The 15,539-nt window shown below is 43.0% G+C and overlaps 1 protein-coding gene and 1 long non-coding RNA gene across 3 annotated transcripts in view; one reads left to right on the top strand and one right to left on the bottom strand.

Moving 5' to 3' along the window:
* Positions 1-15,539, top strand: part of MYO5B (myosin VB) — an 842,958-nt gene that overhangs the window by 33,696 nt on the left and 793,723 nt on the right. The gene's annotated exons all lie outside the window — the stretch shown is intronic.
* LOC138299534 (uncharacterized) lies at positions 13,571-15,208 on the bottom strand. The gene is made up of 3 exons (XR_011204823.1): positions 15,164-15,208; positions 14,527-14,674; positions 13,571-13,656 (listed from the first exon to the last, which is right to left on the bottom strand). It is a non-coding gene; the product is annotated as an uncharacterized lncRNA (long non-coding RNA).

Genomic DNA, 15,539 nt, shown 5'->3' with positions numbered 1-15,539 from the left:
AAAGCAAAAACAGCATGATGCAGGTTAACGCAACAAGGCCATGGATGTGGGTTAATGCAACAGACCTGTGGGTTGGCGGGTGACAGGTTCCAAACAGTGCAAATTTCAGCACACATTTTGCAAACAGTGCACACACATTTTGCAAACATTTTGGCTGCGTGTTATCAGGGCTGAAACATGGTAGCCCATCCAGGCCTAGGAGCAACACTCTCTAGTCTGTAAAGGTTATGTGAAGGATTCCTATAAAAAAAGGTCAAGGAGCCACTCTACAAAAGCATTTCTGAGTACTGGAAGTAGCACTGCTACACCCTTGTAGTAAAGGTGCAGAGAGGGCATAGTCCTTTCTGTTTGTACTGACTGTATATGAGTAGTCCATGAGTAACAGATATTTAGAGACGATTTTCAAAGCTGTGTCAGAGTACTGTAAAATAAAACATAACACTTAGTGGAAGCCTCAAAGTCTAACATGTGGTTAATATATAAATGGAAAGTATGTAAGCAAAACAGTGTGCAACAAATGTCATTTCAAGGGACCATATTTCCTGCCCAAAATCTAGCCGGAGCATGTAATGCTAAAGTCCGCACATTGTGAGCACAGTTTTCTTTCTCAAGGGAAACGTGAACACGTGATTGAAGCTGTAACTTGAACGAAACAAGCTAATGTGCAGACAGCATGATTTTCTCAAAGAAAAAACTCGAAAACCCCGTGAAGAATATATACAGAGATATGAACAAACACGGACTCCACTACTTTTTACAATTCACTCTTTGAGGAGCATTTTCCACAAAATGAGGGTAAACTTTCTGTACAGTGCAGAAAATGTGCAATTGTAGAACACATAATAAAATGGCTTGTGGGGCTCGTGGACACTTGAAACTTAGCAGACATGTTAAAGTGAATGTGCACTTCTGGTTAATATAAAAATGATATTGAAATTCACACCAGAAATGTATGAGTATATGGTAAGGCATACATAACCATTGGTGCGTTCATAATCAAGCACTGGCATTAAGTCATGGAAACAAATGTTTCTATTTTCCAGCGGAGGCGGCCGCAAATCTCAAGGGGGGGAATAATAATTTTTAAAAAGTACCTGTTTCGGAGCTCCTGCCACCGCCTCACTCCTCTTCCCTCCCGATGGTGTTGGTGTCCCAGCAGTCCCTGAGACACCAGCACAGGCTCTCCAGCAATCCTGGCGCTGCTCTCATGCTAAACCTAGCATGAAAGCCACATCAGAATTGGTCTGAGGGGCTTGGTTTGCCAGGTCTGTGCAGTTTCTCCAACCCAGCTGTGCAACACAGCCAGGTAGGAGAAACCTAAGTGTGCATGTCGGTTTGGCCAGCCAATATCAAAATATTGTTTTATTTTTCAGCTGCTGGCTCAGATCAGTGGGGCGATGCTCCTTCGCCATTGCGAAGGAGCTGCCCCTGCTATTTTCTCTGTACGTAAAAGAGTACTACATAAGTAAAACTCTATGCACTTTTCCTGATGGAAAATAGACATTGTATTGCATACACATACTGAGGACATTTGAGGCATGTCGTCTCGTGACCTGGTGAACTTATGAGCTTGACCACATTTGTTTAGCCTCAATTTCTTCTGGTCGCTACCAACTGACTCTGAGTACAGGCTGTTATGTATTAGTAAAGATTTACAGGATCTATTTGCATTTTGCAAATTGCGTCACTACGTCGCATATTGTCCTATTGCTGCCAAACGTCAAGCTGGTCTTGTGGAATCCTTTAGGATTGTGCTTCTTTTTCACCTGGATCTTCACAGAAGTGATTATCATTCGGTCTTGTTGCTATAGATCTCTCACACTCAATATGACCCCAGTGATCTCTAACTCTGTTAATTAAAGATTATATTTTTCTGTATATCTTCTGAAAAGAATACATTATAACCTTTAGTTTTATTTGTGATACATCCAATGTTTAGGTACCTGGAAACAAATGGAATAATATGAAGTTTTGCTGTTGTTTTTTTCTTGCTGATTATTTATGGAATATAGTTTGTGTTTCTTCATTTCTCTAATGTAGAACGGGGACTCTACTACCTTACCATCATTTCCCCTTGTCCTCTTTGTTCTATTTGTGGTTCTACTCTATGTACTCCAAAGTGCCCGCGTGAATAGTCCTCTCTATTGTTAAGTGCAGAGCTGTGATTTCCCCCATTCGCGCCTTTGATGTTGCTCATTCTAGTACATTCCAGTAAGCGCCACGTGCATTGAGTTTACAATGCATTGCAAAAAAGTTCTCATTTAATCGGTCTGTCGCTGGTGGTTTAGGGCCTCGCGCAGGGTGTGCTGCTTGCCTTCAGTGCTGACGGCTGACACGTTCTTTTGTTTCTTGTGAAGGAAGTGGGGAGTGTAGAGTTCAGGGGTGTTGTCTCACTCATGCCTATCAGGGTCCCTTTACTTTCCTGTGCAGTGTTATATCCACTCCATGGATAATCTGTAGGAGTGAATGGAGCGGAAGACGAGTCATAGAAACCTATGGCTTACATTCACATAATTTACACGTTTCCGAAGTCCACGTGTGGTGTGCTGCTCCACTCCAGGTTTCTTTTCCTTTGAATTCTGGGACATGTAGTCCGGTTTTATAATAGAATAACTTCAAGACTACAAGTCCCAGTTCAAAGAAAAACACTGGACTAGAGCAGACCATCACTGATGGGCCTGGGAAGCTTGGTATGGCTGCATTAATTTCCAGGACCACTTTCTGAGTTGTTTTTTTTTTTTTAGGAAACATCCTCATAGGATAGGCATAGTATGATTTTTCAAACGATTTAATGAATTGTCCAGACGACCATTTCCAAAAGATATATATTTTAATAGGCCATCAAAGTTTGCCTTTATGTACGAGGGCATTCAAAGGCATTGTAACGGCTGTTAACAGAATTAATTCCCTGGAGATTAAAAAGCAATGCAAGCATATTGTCACACTGCACAGGTCTGTGGCACACTGCGAGGCCTGGCAATCATTCCTAATCCCAGAGCACTCCACGGCGGCTCCGGGAACACTAGAGAGGGTCTCACGCGTGTTCCTCCGCCCTTTCAGGCCGGTGACTTTCAGGAGGACGTCAGTCCTTCGTCTGGCCCGTGCTGGTTGACCCCGGGCAGAGTGTGTCGCGCGCGCAGGTCCTGTCGAGCCTTCGCGCGCGGAGCCTGCCTTGAGGCATGCTGGGAGATATCTTTGTCTCAAGCTTTCAACTCCCAGATATGTTTATTGGTGTATTTGCGTGTCAAGAGCAAATACCCCTGTTGGGGCTTAGAGAAAGGTCATTCTCTTGACTGAAGCAAGCACCAGGCGCGTCTTGCCTCCGTCTGTGCTTCAGATGAATTCCTTTCTTGTCTTTTAAATGCTAGTAAATTAAAGGGCTAGTGTAAAGTCGTGTAGGGAATTTAAATTAAAATTGTAAGTGATTATTACATGCTGAAATTTCAGGTGGAAGACATAGCAATGCACAGTTGCCTGGAGCTTCCAGTGTGAATGTAACAATGACGCCTGTGTACTGTGAATGTGTAAATATTAAAATATGCATCTTTTAAATACTACTAAAATAAATATTACTAAATATGGATTTGTGGTCATTTCCTATTGAAAACTCTATTAAAGTGTTAGGGTATTAACAAAACCTCAGTGTTTTTCACTCCCCTACTTGGACAAATGCACTTAAAAAGAGTAACCGGTACAAATGCAAATTTCTGCCACAAGTACACCAATGGATTGTCTACTTGGTGGGAAATCAACATCAGTGGTTCCCAAACTTTTGACTTCTGTGGACCCCCAACTGATCATTACAGGAACCCGGGGACCCCCCCACTGAATCATTATTAGAATCCAGGGACCCCCCACTGAGTCATTACTAAAAGCTGTGGACCCAATGTGTTAATGTTATTTAATTTTATAAGCAGTCACGGACCCCCTGAGGATGGTTCGTGGACCCCCAGGGGTCCCGGGACCACAGGTTGGGAACCATTGATCTACATGACTTAGTATAGGGCAGTAAGGCTATGCATGGCCACTTGCAGTTACATACCATGTATATGCAAGGGGTTTGTTGTTCTTCTGAAAGATGCAGAAATTGAAGCACATTGTACTCACCCGTTTAATTTTTTTATTTTTTATTTTTCAAAAAGGCCTAACATTTTTTTATGGCAGATCAAAAAGAGAGACCGGCTCTCCTGAAGTCTGGCAGTGCCCTCCATTATAATTTTGCTGCTCCTGTCATATGTGGCCCAAATGTACTGAGTCTTTTGGCTTGGACCGGGAGAATGGCAGGGATGTGTTCTCACCCCAGTTCTTTTTTTACCGTATAATAACGGGCTAGGAGCTTCCTTGATAGCAAAGAGCTGTGACATACCAGTTGTAAAGAATAGGCCTGTTCCTGTGCTATCGTACGCAGATGACGCATTCTTACTTTATAGAACGTCAAATGATCTTAAAGTTTTTTTGGACACATTTAGTTTTTACATGGGCTCGTTGAACTTAGACACCAATTTAAGGGAAACTTGTATAATGGCTTGTGATCCCGGGATTTAACATCTCAATGTCTGTCCCTCCAAGGTAAACCTGTTGCCAGCACTCGTGAGTTCCTGTACCTAGGGGTCCTTTTTGACTAGCAGAGTATGTGGGCCTTGCCAGGAAAAAACATTTTAATAGGCATGAAACCAATTGTCACCTTTCCTGGAAATTTATAAAAGGAAATGTCTCCCGGTTTTAATGTATAGTTCAGGTTTATGGAGATTTACGAATATTTATGGTCTCAAGCCGAGAAAAATACATGTTATAGGCGTTTGCTTGGCCTCTCACCAAACTGCTCCACCTACGCAGTGCATCAAGACTTGTATTTAGGTTACATGGGACAGAAGATTAACTTGGCCTCTTTGTTGTTGTGGTGTACGGTTTGGGCCAACTCTCAAACAGCTTTTAATAGAGAAGTCATTGATAATTTTCTATCCTGTTATTTGGGTCACAAAATCCTGTGACTTTGTGATATTAAGATGTGTAGACCCTTTCTGTTTTTCAAAAGATCTGAGCTAACTAAACTGGACAACTCTTGGGTCAGTCAGTGTTTTTCGGACCTTTAAACAGTGAGAGAGGAGACAGAGCTAATTAAGCCCCACACCAGACATTATATTTTGTTATTGACCAGATTTAGACTGGGCACTATCAGATCTTATTTATGTTTCCCCCAGGGACAATGTGACTCTGCCTCCATCTTCGCCTGCCCATGTCTGCCTCGAATCTTCTGATTGAACTTTTTTTCTAAATTTGACCTCTGCTGGCTTTTACTAAAAGGATGGACGCAAGTACTGCCAAATGGAAAAGCATCAAGGCATGAGCATTAATAGAATTGGCCCATCATCTATTTCAACATAAACCTAGAGGAGGGTCAAACTACAAAAGAGGATTAGTGCACACAAAACACGCTGGTGTACATGGATGAAGAAGCAACGGAGTAACGAGCTGGAGAGGACTCAAGGGAAAGGGAGAAAGCATGGTTGAAACAGAATGCGAGGATGAAAGGTGTAAAGTAAACAGCAAATTAAAAAAAGAAAGAAGGGCAAGTAGAGATGAGAGAATGGGTGAAAGAGTGTGAGCTGTTATGGTGGTCCACATACCACAAGCATTGTAAAGGGCTGCATGAGAGGGGCAGTAAATGCTCTGCTGTGATAAGCATGAGAGTTTACCAAGATAATCCTGAATTTGACATTCATTCTGAATCTGACATTCATTCATGCACCTGCAGTGATGTTCGACTTAACTGAAGGCCTGTTTGTTTGAATGTTTGGTTTTGAGGAGGTTACGGAACTGAAGGTAACATGCTTCTGTTCAGAGCTGGGAGCTGAGGCTCTTCCAAAGATTTGCATCGTGAGCCACCAGGGATCTTCCACAATACATTAGTCTCTTGAAGGAACGTCAATGGATGAAACGTGGTGGGGAGGATTGCATGTTTCTGGTTGGATCGTACTAACGATAGCAAGGACTTTCCTCGGTATGCTTTGTGCGTCCTGCACAAGGATTCGATCCTGATCCAGAATTCACTTGGAGCCATTGAAGAGCTGTCAGGGTTGGATCGATGATGTCCCGATTCCATGTGTGCAGGCACAATGTAGCTGTTGCATTTTGCATTCTTTACAGCCTGGCAATGAAGTTATTGGAAGACCAATGTAGACAACATTAGCCAACACTGGCCAAAAGAATATCTGACATATTCACAAAGTGCAAAGACTTCTCCACAAGCCAGCTGGATGCAAGTGTATACACACCATATGAGGAACCCGAGCGACCCAAAAGAAGTGAAAGTTTAGTGACCTGGTCGGATTTTGGAGATGGGCCAGAATCTTATTTGTAACTTTTAGCCTAACACTTGTGGCTTGTAACACTATGGAGCAGGTCACTATTAGTCAATCCATTGAAGGCTAGAGTACTGTTTAGTGTTGCACGTACCTTTCGTACCGAAGACGGAAGCCACTTGGCCCATTCAGTCTACTCATTCCCAGCTCAGAATAATGGGTGCATCCTACGCTCGGGTAAGCACTTTTTTCATGCTCATTATCATTGCTATGGGCCATAATCACAAAGGGACTTACAGCTTGTAATTATACAAATGCGGAGTGTGCGTATTGGGGGCGGAGTCTCCACACTGTGAACATCAGTGCGGAGATTCCACCCGAGGGCGTAGATTCTGCCCCAAGTGCGGAGATTCCACCCTGAGTGCGGAGATTCCACCCTGAGTGCGGAGTTTCCACCACAAGCGCAGAGACTCCGTATCCATAACTTTACGAGTCATAAGTCCCTTTGTGAATCAGGCTGTAAGTGTCTGTGCCTACCCTTTATGATTTCTGTGTTTTATTGTCCATAAGCACCTATATCCTGTGCAAATGCATGAGTGCAAGAGTTATCTGCTGACAGCCTTCCAGCTGCTGCGGTCTGCACAAGCTGAAATCTCTGCATAAATTGCTGTTGGTGTATACAAACAATACTCCGGGCTCTCTTAACTTCCGACTATCTAAAAAACAAATTCTGGTAAACTATTACTGAGTGGGCTTGAATGAATAAATAAACAGTACTTTCACTTGAATTAAGAAATGAAGTTACTGGGAGCCCTTCGCTGTGTGTGTTATGTCTTTTTAATGATTTGATTTCTGGTGGGAATGACTGTCCGCGCGCCACCTTCAATCACGCGCGTCTCCCGGCGCTGACAGGCTTTGGAGCGGCTTTCTCGGGGGCTTTGCTGATGGCAGTCGCCTCAAACCAATCATTTTTCTGTTATTAGTCGCCTTGCTTGAGCTCTGAAGTGAAAATCATTTAAATGTAAAAATGTTATTGCTTCACTCAGTTCTTCGCGAGGCAGCTCTGCGTCAGGGGCAGTCTGTGGGGTCCCTGCTGCAGCCCCAGCCCGGGACTTGAAAGCAATCACTAGTTCAACACAGGCCGGAAACGGAAATGGGCAAACATGCAAAAGTTATGTTCATGTTTGGCCTTATCCTTTTTGTTGTAGAACGGTTTTGGTTGACAGCACTCTTGTCAGCCCAGACTTTACAGTATTCTTTGGGTACGGCCATTCCAGCCACTAGTTTCTTTTTTTATGAGCCTATTTTCACCATTGGCTTAAGGTTTTGTCAATCACATCTTGGCTCAGCCCAAGGACTATTTACCTCACACCTGATACCATTAGCTGTTAGCGTGTGTCCATTAGAGGCCTCTCTGTCTGCTCGTGCTGGTTCCTCAGGCTACTATTCCGCTGTAGGACAGTGTTGTAATCGATGATGGATACTCGCAGGTTATAAGATGTAGGTTTATTAGCTTAGTTGTAGGTTACAGATAAGGCCCCACCAGGAGCAGCATCCTGCCACTCGGCCCTTCTCACTCCAGCTGTCCACTCATCCAAGCACAAACACAGTCAACATCCCAACCACACAATTACCTCACTCACTGGCAGAGCAGCAGGGAACTTTAAGGTAGTGGGGAGAATGCATAAGATAGTGAGGGGCCACAACAGCCTCTCTGCCTGCTCTTGCTGCCCCCCCTTTGCTGTGTGTACGGTTTGTTGTTTCTCCTTCCTGCCACCACCTCTTTTTCTTCCCCTCAGCTCCTCCATCTTTCCCAATGTGCTCCTCATTTTACCCTCATACCACCCCTCTCATTCTTCTTTCCTTGCACTCATCCTGCGTGTGCCTCCTTCCCCTGTCCGACAACTCTTCTTGTTCTCCCCTTCTTCCCTCTGTCTTTCCTGCATGTGCTTCTCAGTTATCCCGCCTTCTACCCCCTTCTTCCTCCCTCTCACCCATCCTTCTTTCATGTGTGCTCCTTATTCCACCCACCCCCTGTTCCCTATGAGGTGCTTCTCAGAGTCACTGGGACTGGGTCTATATTTTTTTTTGTTTCCTAGAAACGTTGGGTGGCAAAAGAGAATTCATATTAGTCCTTGCTTACTATGTCATAGAAACTAACAATGGACTATAATGAAAGCTCCTTGGCCATCCGACCTTTATCTCACATATAACAAAGTACTGATTTCAATATAGATAGCCTATTATTTATTTGTCTGTCTTTAACCTGCTTACACTGCATGCATTAGCATATTTTACCCATTGGCTTTGCCAGTGCTTGTTATTTTATGGTGTCTCTCAGAAATTAAGCTACGGTCATATGAAGGCCGATTCATAGCTGTCACTTGTTCTTACGTCAGAAGGGTGACTGTGAGGCAGTTACTGTTTAGCCAACAACACCGCAGGGCCTGAGATAGGGAAGAGCAACAATAAAGAATCCACCAGAAATGGACATCTTTTCTGTCTGCCATTCTGGTGGTGGAGCTGGTGTATTATACGTTTTATTAGGAGTTGCTGAGGTGTCAAATGTCCTGCCGGTGGAGATGCCTCAGTCTCCACTTTCGAGTGGTGACAGAAGAGCTGCCTAATCATAGGTGACTGCTCTGGTGCCAACCTTGGGTGTCTTAGTGGTTGCAAACTTTTACAGAAAAGTAGGTAGGTTGATCTTAGCATGCTGGCAAAAGCCCAGCCTGTTAGGGGGACCACACGTGTGGACATTTACTATGGACACAGCAGCTGATGTGCACTGACAACATACGCTGCCTGTGTCGTGGGGTACATGAGTACTGGCGGAATTTCTGCTGAAGATTTCCACCACCAAAGTGGTTGCTTCCATGGTCAAGGCACCCACGTCGGTGAGAAACCTCTGATGCCATGTTGGAGAACTGTAAATGTGAATTCTTCATCACAGCTGTAGCAAAGAGCAAAATGTTCACCTGATAGACTATATGCAGAAACATTCTGACAGCAAAACTCTAAAAAGTATCTGCTCAAATTTAACTTATCATTAGGGCCACCAGAATTCTGCACCCGTGGCGTTTTCCACATAACAAATGGGTAATCAACTATATGTTGCATAATTTGCAGATTAAAAAAAAAAATATTCCTAGTTCAAACGAATCAAAAGTTATTAGAAAAGGCACCACATGTGGTGCAGTGAAGTGGCAGACCATTTGCAAGCATCAACTGGTCACTTTTTAGTTGCTACATTTCAGGAGTCAGTGAAATCTTTGCTCTGAACTGTCTGATTGTGCGTTAATATGACAATATAGAGACAAATTACTACCCCAAAAGTGCTGTGCTAAACCGCCTAATTTGACTTTTCTTGCTGTATAATCTACTCAGCCCTGCCTTGTGATTTAGTTTTGGTGCATAATTCCGGTGGCCCTGTTTTAAATGGTGACCGATCGCAGAGGGCCATATACACACCAGATTTTCAGCAGAACTGCTGACCATTTACATGTGTTCTGTTTTGATTCACTACATATAAGTACATATCCTGAAATTCTAGGATGTTCTTCGGGTTTGAGTTTTTTATAGCATCTTAAATGTGACAAGAAGCGACTGAGTGACCAAGCAGCTAGTTGGGAAAACGAGGCAGGAACTCCCAGTCCAACGTCACCTCCGTCTAACACTATAATTCTACGTAAATCACTGCAGTTTCCAGTTCGCTTAATTTGCTAAGATTTGTAGCATCTGCAGCAGGGTTTTTCACGGTTTATAAGCACTACTTGAAACATAAACTCCACCCCTTCGATCTTGGTTTGCTTGTTCTTTCGAAAAACTGCACAATCGTTCAGCATCAGCATTCACTCTATACACAAAATGTACTCTGAAACAAATATATATTTTTTCTACATTTCTTTATTTAGTCCCAAAATTGTTACTGCGGATATTTTTAACTTTTTTGCGGAACTTATATCCAAAACCTGCGTCTGATACATGAAGGTTGTATTTTCCTGTGTCCGAGTTAGAGTTGTGCAAGACCACCGGTGCTTTCATTTTAACTTCTGTCCAAAGATGGGAGCAGTTCACCTGCAGTCTTGGTCACGTGCGCAGATCTTGCACTCTATGGTGTTGCAACAGTTGTGCGCTTTGACAGGTGGAAATATTTTCTTGTGAAATGTTTTCAATGAGACATTTCCACTTACGTTTTTGGTACGAAAGCTCTCTTGAAATGTTTGGGGTTCGAAGATTTTGTTCCCAGAAAACCTACGTTTTGCTGTTTTTTTTGTGTGCAAAATACTGTTTCTGTTTTTTAAACTCCTTTTCAACTTACTCAAGATTGCAAAGTTTTTCGATTTTTAAAAATAAACTTGGGCCACTTATGAAAGTACAGCCTTGTAATTTTGCCTGTCCCTGGTTCTAGACAGGAAGTTGAAAGGAATGCTTAGCATGGGTGCAACCACTGTGCATGGGTGTGAGCAGGTTCACATTAGGCTGCACTTGTGAGAACAGTCAGTTGTAAAGGAGGAGAGCCAGTTTACACACTCTCTCAGGTCTTTGTGAATCGGCCTAAAACTTCCCACTCCATATTTATAGACGTGTAAACAGGCCACTGTCTTTTCTATTTGTACTAACTGTATAGGATTATTCCAACATTATCTCCATTTTGTTGGGTTTTAAGATGTTTTTGGGGCCAAATTTATAATGGTATGTTACAAAAGAGTATTACAGACACACAGTTTAACGTACTCCTACATATCGCTGTGAATAGGTTCCACTGTGTTAACGTGGTGACATCATGTCAGGCTTTTTGGTTGCATTTGTTGTTGCAAACAAAAGGCAATCACACTTCCAGTTTTGCTAGCTACAAGTTAATTTATTGTGACTCATGATTTCTGAGTTAATTACAAGTCGAAGCAGTACTTCTGTTGAACAGGGTTGCCGCCTCTGCATCTGATATTACAGCAGGCACCGCCCTTTAACCGACATCCCTGCACCCTGTGAGGAAATGGTGCGGGCTGCAAGATGTGCATGGGTGTGGGATGCACTTTTTCCTTTTTTAATAAAGAATTTTGCAATGTCTGCATCTTCTCATAATAGTGCACACATACATTTCTTACAAACATATTTCATAATGAACTCTCACGTGTCCTCGAAAATTGATTTGAAATTGTTGATCTGTCATAACAGGCTCCTAAAGGCTTGTTATAGAACGGGTTGTCCAACGTTGACGCAGGAGGGCCAGATCTATGCCACATTTTCATGATGTAGGAAAGGGATACATTTACATACAAATAGTCTTTTCACTGCCCTTATGACATATAAATCCAGAGAGTCAGGATCCGATTTCAACAGTTCGTTTTTTTTTTTTAAGAATACAAGACTATTTTGTGAGCTCTTACCATGTTTGTGAAATTGGAAGAAGAAGCAGGAGTGAAGGCAACTGCTTAGGTAAAAACATGTTCAGGAGCCTTTCACAGCCTTTCTGATGAAGGGGTGATCAGTGCCCTGACACTGTGGAACTGAGGCAAATAAGCATTTGCAATGCAATGGGTTTCGCATTTGCTGTAGTTAGAGCTATTTGCATTGTAAACTCCTAACCAGCCTTTTCTTGCCACATAAATTGAAAATGAAAAGTCATACAGGTTAACATAAGCAAGCCGATTCAAAGCGCTATGCCATCAGTGTGAAGGAGACACACAAAAGGAAAAAGAAGTTCGCTCGCAGTCCGATGTATCGGCAAAACTGCAATTATCCATGTAACAGGGGCAATGGCCACCGCGGTAATCAAACCACTCCAAGGAGGGACAAACGTAAAGCCCTTATCAGCGAAAACAAAGGATTTTTGAAGGGCAAGCCCATGAACGAGTGATAGTGATGGGTGTGGTTAAAAGCCCAGATACGTACCAACATTTCTGAAATGCAGCGCCTGTGCACTGCCATGCTCGACCTAAAAAAAAAAGATAAAAAAGAAAAGTATTGAATGTGCACTAACTGCATGATCAGACTTTTCACAAGGCAGTTTTTTCCTCATTTTTATATAGCGCAACCTCGACCCGAAGATATGAGGCGCTTTACATGAGCACAGTTACATTACACAAGGATTCATTCTGTTTTTGTAGGCATTTTTCTATTTAGCAGGCCCTGGGCAGAGCACTTTTAGGAAAAAAATTTGCAAGATGTTATTTCAAAGATAATTACATAGTGCAAATCTCGATAGGATTTGTAGAGGTTACTCGGATTATCCACCACCGGAACGTTTGCAGAATTTAGTGCCAAATGCTGCATCTTAAGGTAAAGCAAGAAGCTTCTCCATCGCATGGAGGGGCTCTTACAATCACAAATATCACCTCATGGCCATGCACCATCTGCACAATGCTAGATTCTCTTTTGCATCACTGGGTCTTGTGGGCGAAGCGTTGCTTGATCTTTTGGCACCGTAGAAAAAAGATTTGTGCTCAATGTAACACAGACAACGTAGTGAAAATACCTGTACCACTGCTACACAATCACTGCCAGTATATCGGGGTGAATAAAGAATTGTTCTACATGGCACAGATTTTGCATAAGTGTGATCTTGTTTACAGAGTGGCGTAAATTGATGGAACTGCCCTGTAGTAGAAGCGGTGGTGAATCATTCAGTAAAGCAAAGAAAGAGATGAGGGTGAAGCAGCTTCTATGGACACCAGATATCTCCATGTCTTTGGGGCACTAGAGTCTCCCCCCGCTTCGCCTTCTATGAATCCTAATAAATGTCCACTCTGTTCAGTCAGTGTGAGTCACTGCTACAACACAATGGGGTGTTACATGAAGCCACATAACTGGACCCTGGTGTCCTGAGGACTTGGACTCATCTGACAAATTTCTGCAGGTGTTACGGCTGGCAAGGAAACTGACAGGGTGTATGGGCCTAGTCAATGTTTTTATTATCTGTGAACAACTGGGTGATATCTGATGCCACTTAAGAAGTGCCACACCTTATTTAATATCAGCTAAAAATGTTGCCTTTGTAGTACTTTCCAAAGGTACTTTACAAACATTTGTCTCGTGGATGCGGCAAACCGGTTCAGCAACATTGCAAGTTCCTCCATATCAATAAAAAATAGACCTCTGGCGTTGGACCTTGTGGAAAGGAGAATTTGTAAAACACTGAATACGCAAGCATTTGTTTTACAATCAAGACAAAAGAACTATATTTGTAACTTACCCTCAGATGAGCAGATGGCTGTTTTACATATTGCAATAACAACATTGGTGTCAAGACACAGTTCAGATCTACATTCCTCAGCAGAAACAAACATCTTTTTTTCTTTCTAGGGGCAGCTTTTAGTTTTCCATAACGTGATTCATATTTTGCCCTCCAGCAAACCTGCAGAAAATATGTACATTTGAAAGGACAGAAACTAAATAGTATTTTATGTAATAAGAAATAGAGCCACTGAGGTTGCAATTTGGCAAAATATCAGTGAAGCGAATCAGTGAGAGCACAGTGGGTCTGCAGGATTTCAGGTCTGTTTGTCAATCTACTGGTGCATTTACGTCCACATGGCAAAAATAGTCACTGACAAAGCCAATAGGCTTGGCTTTATGTTTTAATGCATGCAAACCCAGGCATGCAGATGTGTGCAGTCTCAAATGCCATGTCATGGTGGTCATTGGTAACTATGGAAAGATGCTTTCACATGATTCCAGAGAGGTCATCTGTTATGGACTAGGGAATATGAACTTTGAATAACTTCCTTTGTAGCATGTAGTATCATTCCACGCTGGTCCTTAGTTGAGAGATGTCCCCATCCCTAGAGATTAACTTGTTCTTCCCACCTCTCACGCTTAATCCTTACAAGGTCAGCATGCATGAGTAGAAGGCAGATGGTTAATTTAAAGAACTTTGGGCCATACGTACAAACACTTTTTCCCATAGACACAAAACGGGTAAAAACCTTTGCTACATTTGGCCCTTTAATTCAAACAGATCTTAATATGATATACTTTTCGCTAAAGTCTCCTTGAAAGTAATCCTGCCCTGCCACAGAGCTGATAGGCATGGAGAAAGCAGTGAAATAGGGTCAGCGGAGGAAGGAATGCTGTGACAGACTGTGACGGGGTGCCGAGCTCAGAGACGCAGTGGAAGTACCCTGGGGGCACTTTGCAGTTCATAGATGTCGTGCCGGAGGAGACGGAACCGCAGGGGAGTGGAAGCGGGCAAGAAGAGACGGATATCAAGGGGGCTAAAACTCACGTGAGTCCTGGATCTGGGTCGCCGACAGCAGAGGTGAAGAACGGAGGGACGATGGCATCCGGAGACGAAGGAGCGTGGGCGAGGACGGAATCGTGGAGAGTCACGGAGCACAGAAGCCGGAGGAGGAGGACAGCGGTACGGAAGATTCCTGCAAATAAGGAGGGAGAAGACGCGCAGAGACCGGGCATGTTCAGGGTAGAACGTGGCCAGTTCAGGTACAAAACAAACCTCTCCGTAAACGGGAAACGGGGGACGGGGTGTAGTACGAAAGAGAGGGGGGGAGGAGAAACATGCAGGGGCACTGGGCACAGTACAATAGAAGGTACAATCAGGGAACACAGCTGCTGGGAAAATAAAGTGGGGCAGGAGGGAGAAACATGCTTTATTGATAATAAAAAGGTATATAGACAAACGAGACAGCATCAGAGCAAACCACTGACAGAGAAGGAAGGGTTTAGCGAAAAAAAAGATAACGCAGAACAGGCCAGAAAGAAGAGCAAGAAAACAGAAGTATAAAAGACTACCAAGACAGAAAGCAGTGAGACAGGAGACACAGGAGATAGAAGAGAGGAAAGAGAAAGACACAAGAAAAGATAAAAGGACAGGTAAAAAGAACAATAAAAACTGAGAAACGTACCATCTAAACGGTCTCTTCTTTTCTTCTTCTCCCACATAAAACTCCTCCACTGCGCTCCGAGATGACTACCTAAAACAAGGGAAGAGAGAAGAAAAACAACTCAAGAACTAAAGAACTATGAAGAGCTCAATACAATAGCGAACAAAAGAAATAATAATAAGAACAAGAAAGAAATATACTGTAGGAAGTTGGCTCTGTATGCACTATTTCAAAGTAAGGAATAGTATGCACAGAGTCCAAGGGTTCCCCTTAGAGGTAAGATAGTGGCAAAAAGAGATAATACTAATGCTCTATTTTGTGGTAGTGTGGTCGAGCAGTAGGCTTATCAAAGGAGTAGTGTTAAGCATTTGTTGTACATACACACAGGCAATAAATG

The sequence above is a fragment of the Pleurodeles waltl genome, chromosome 1_1 (genome assembly GCF_031143425.1).
Source record: "Pleurodeles waltl isolate 20211129_DDA chromosome 1_1, aPleWal1.hap1.20221129, whole genome shotgun sequence".
In the NCBI taxonomy this organism is placed as follows: domain Eukaryota; kingdom Metazoa; phylum Chordata; class Amphibia; order Caudata; family Salamandridae; genus Pleurodeles; species Pleurodeles waltl.
This window is presented reverse-complemented; position numbering and strand designations above follow the sequence as displayed.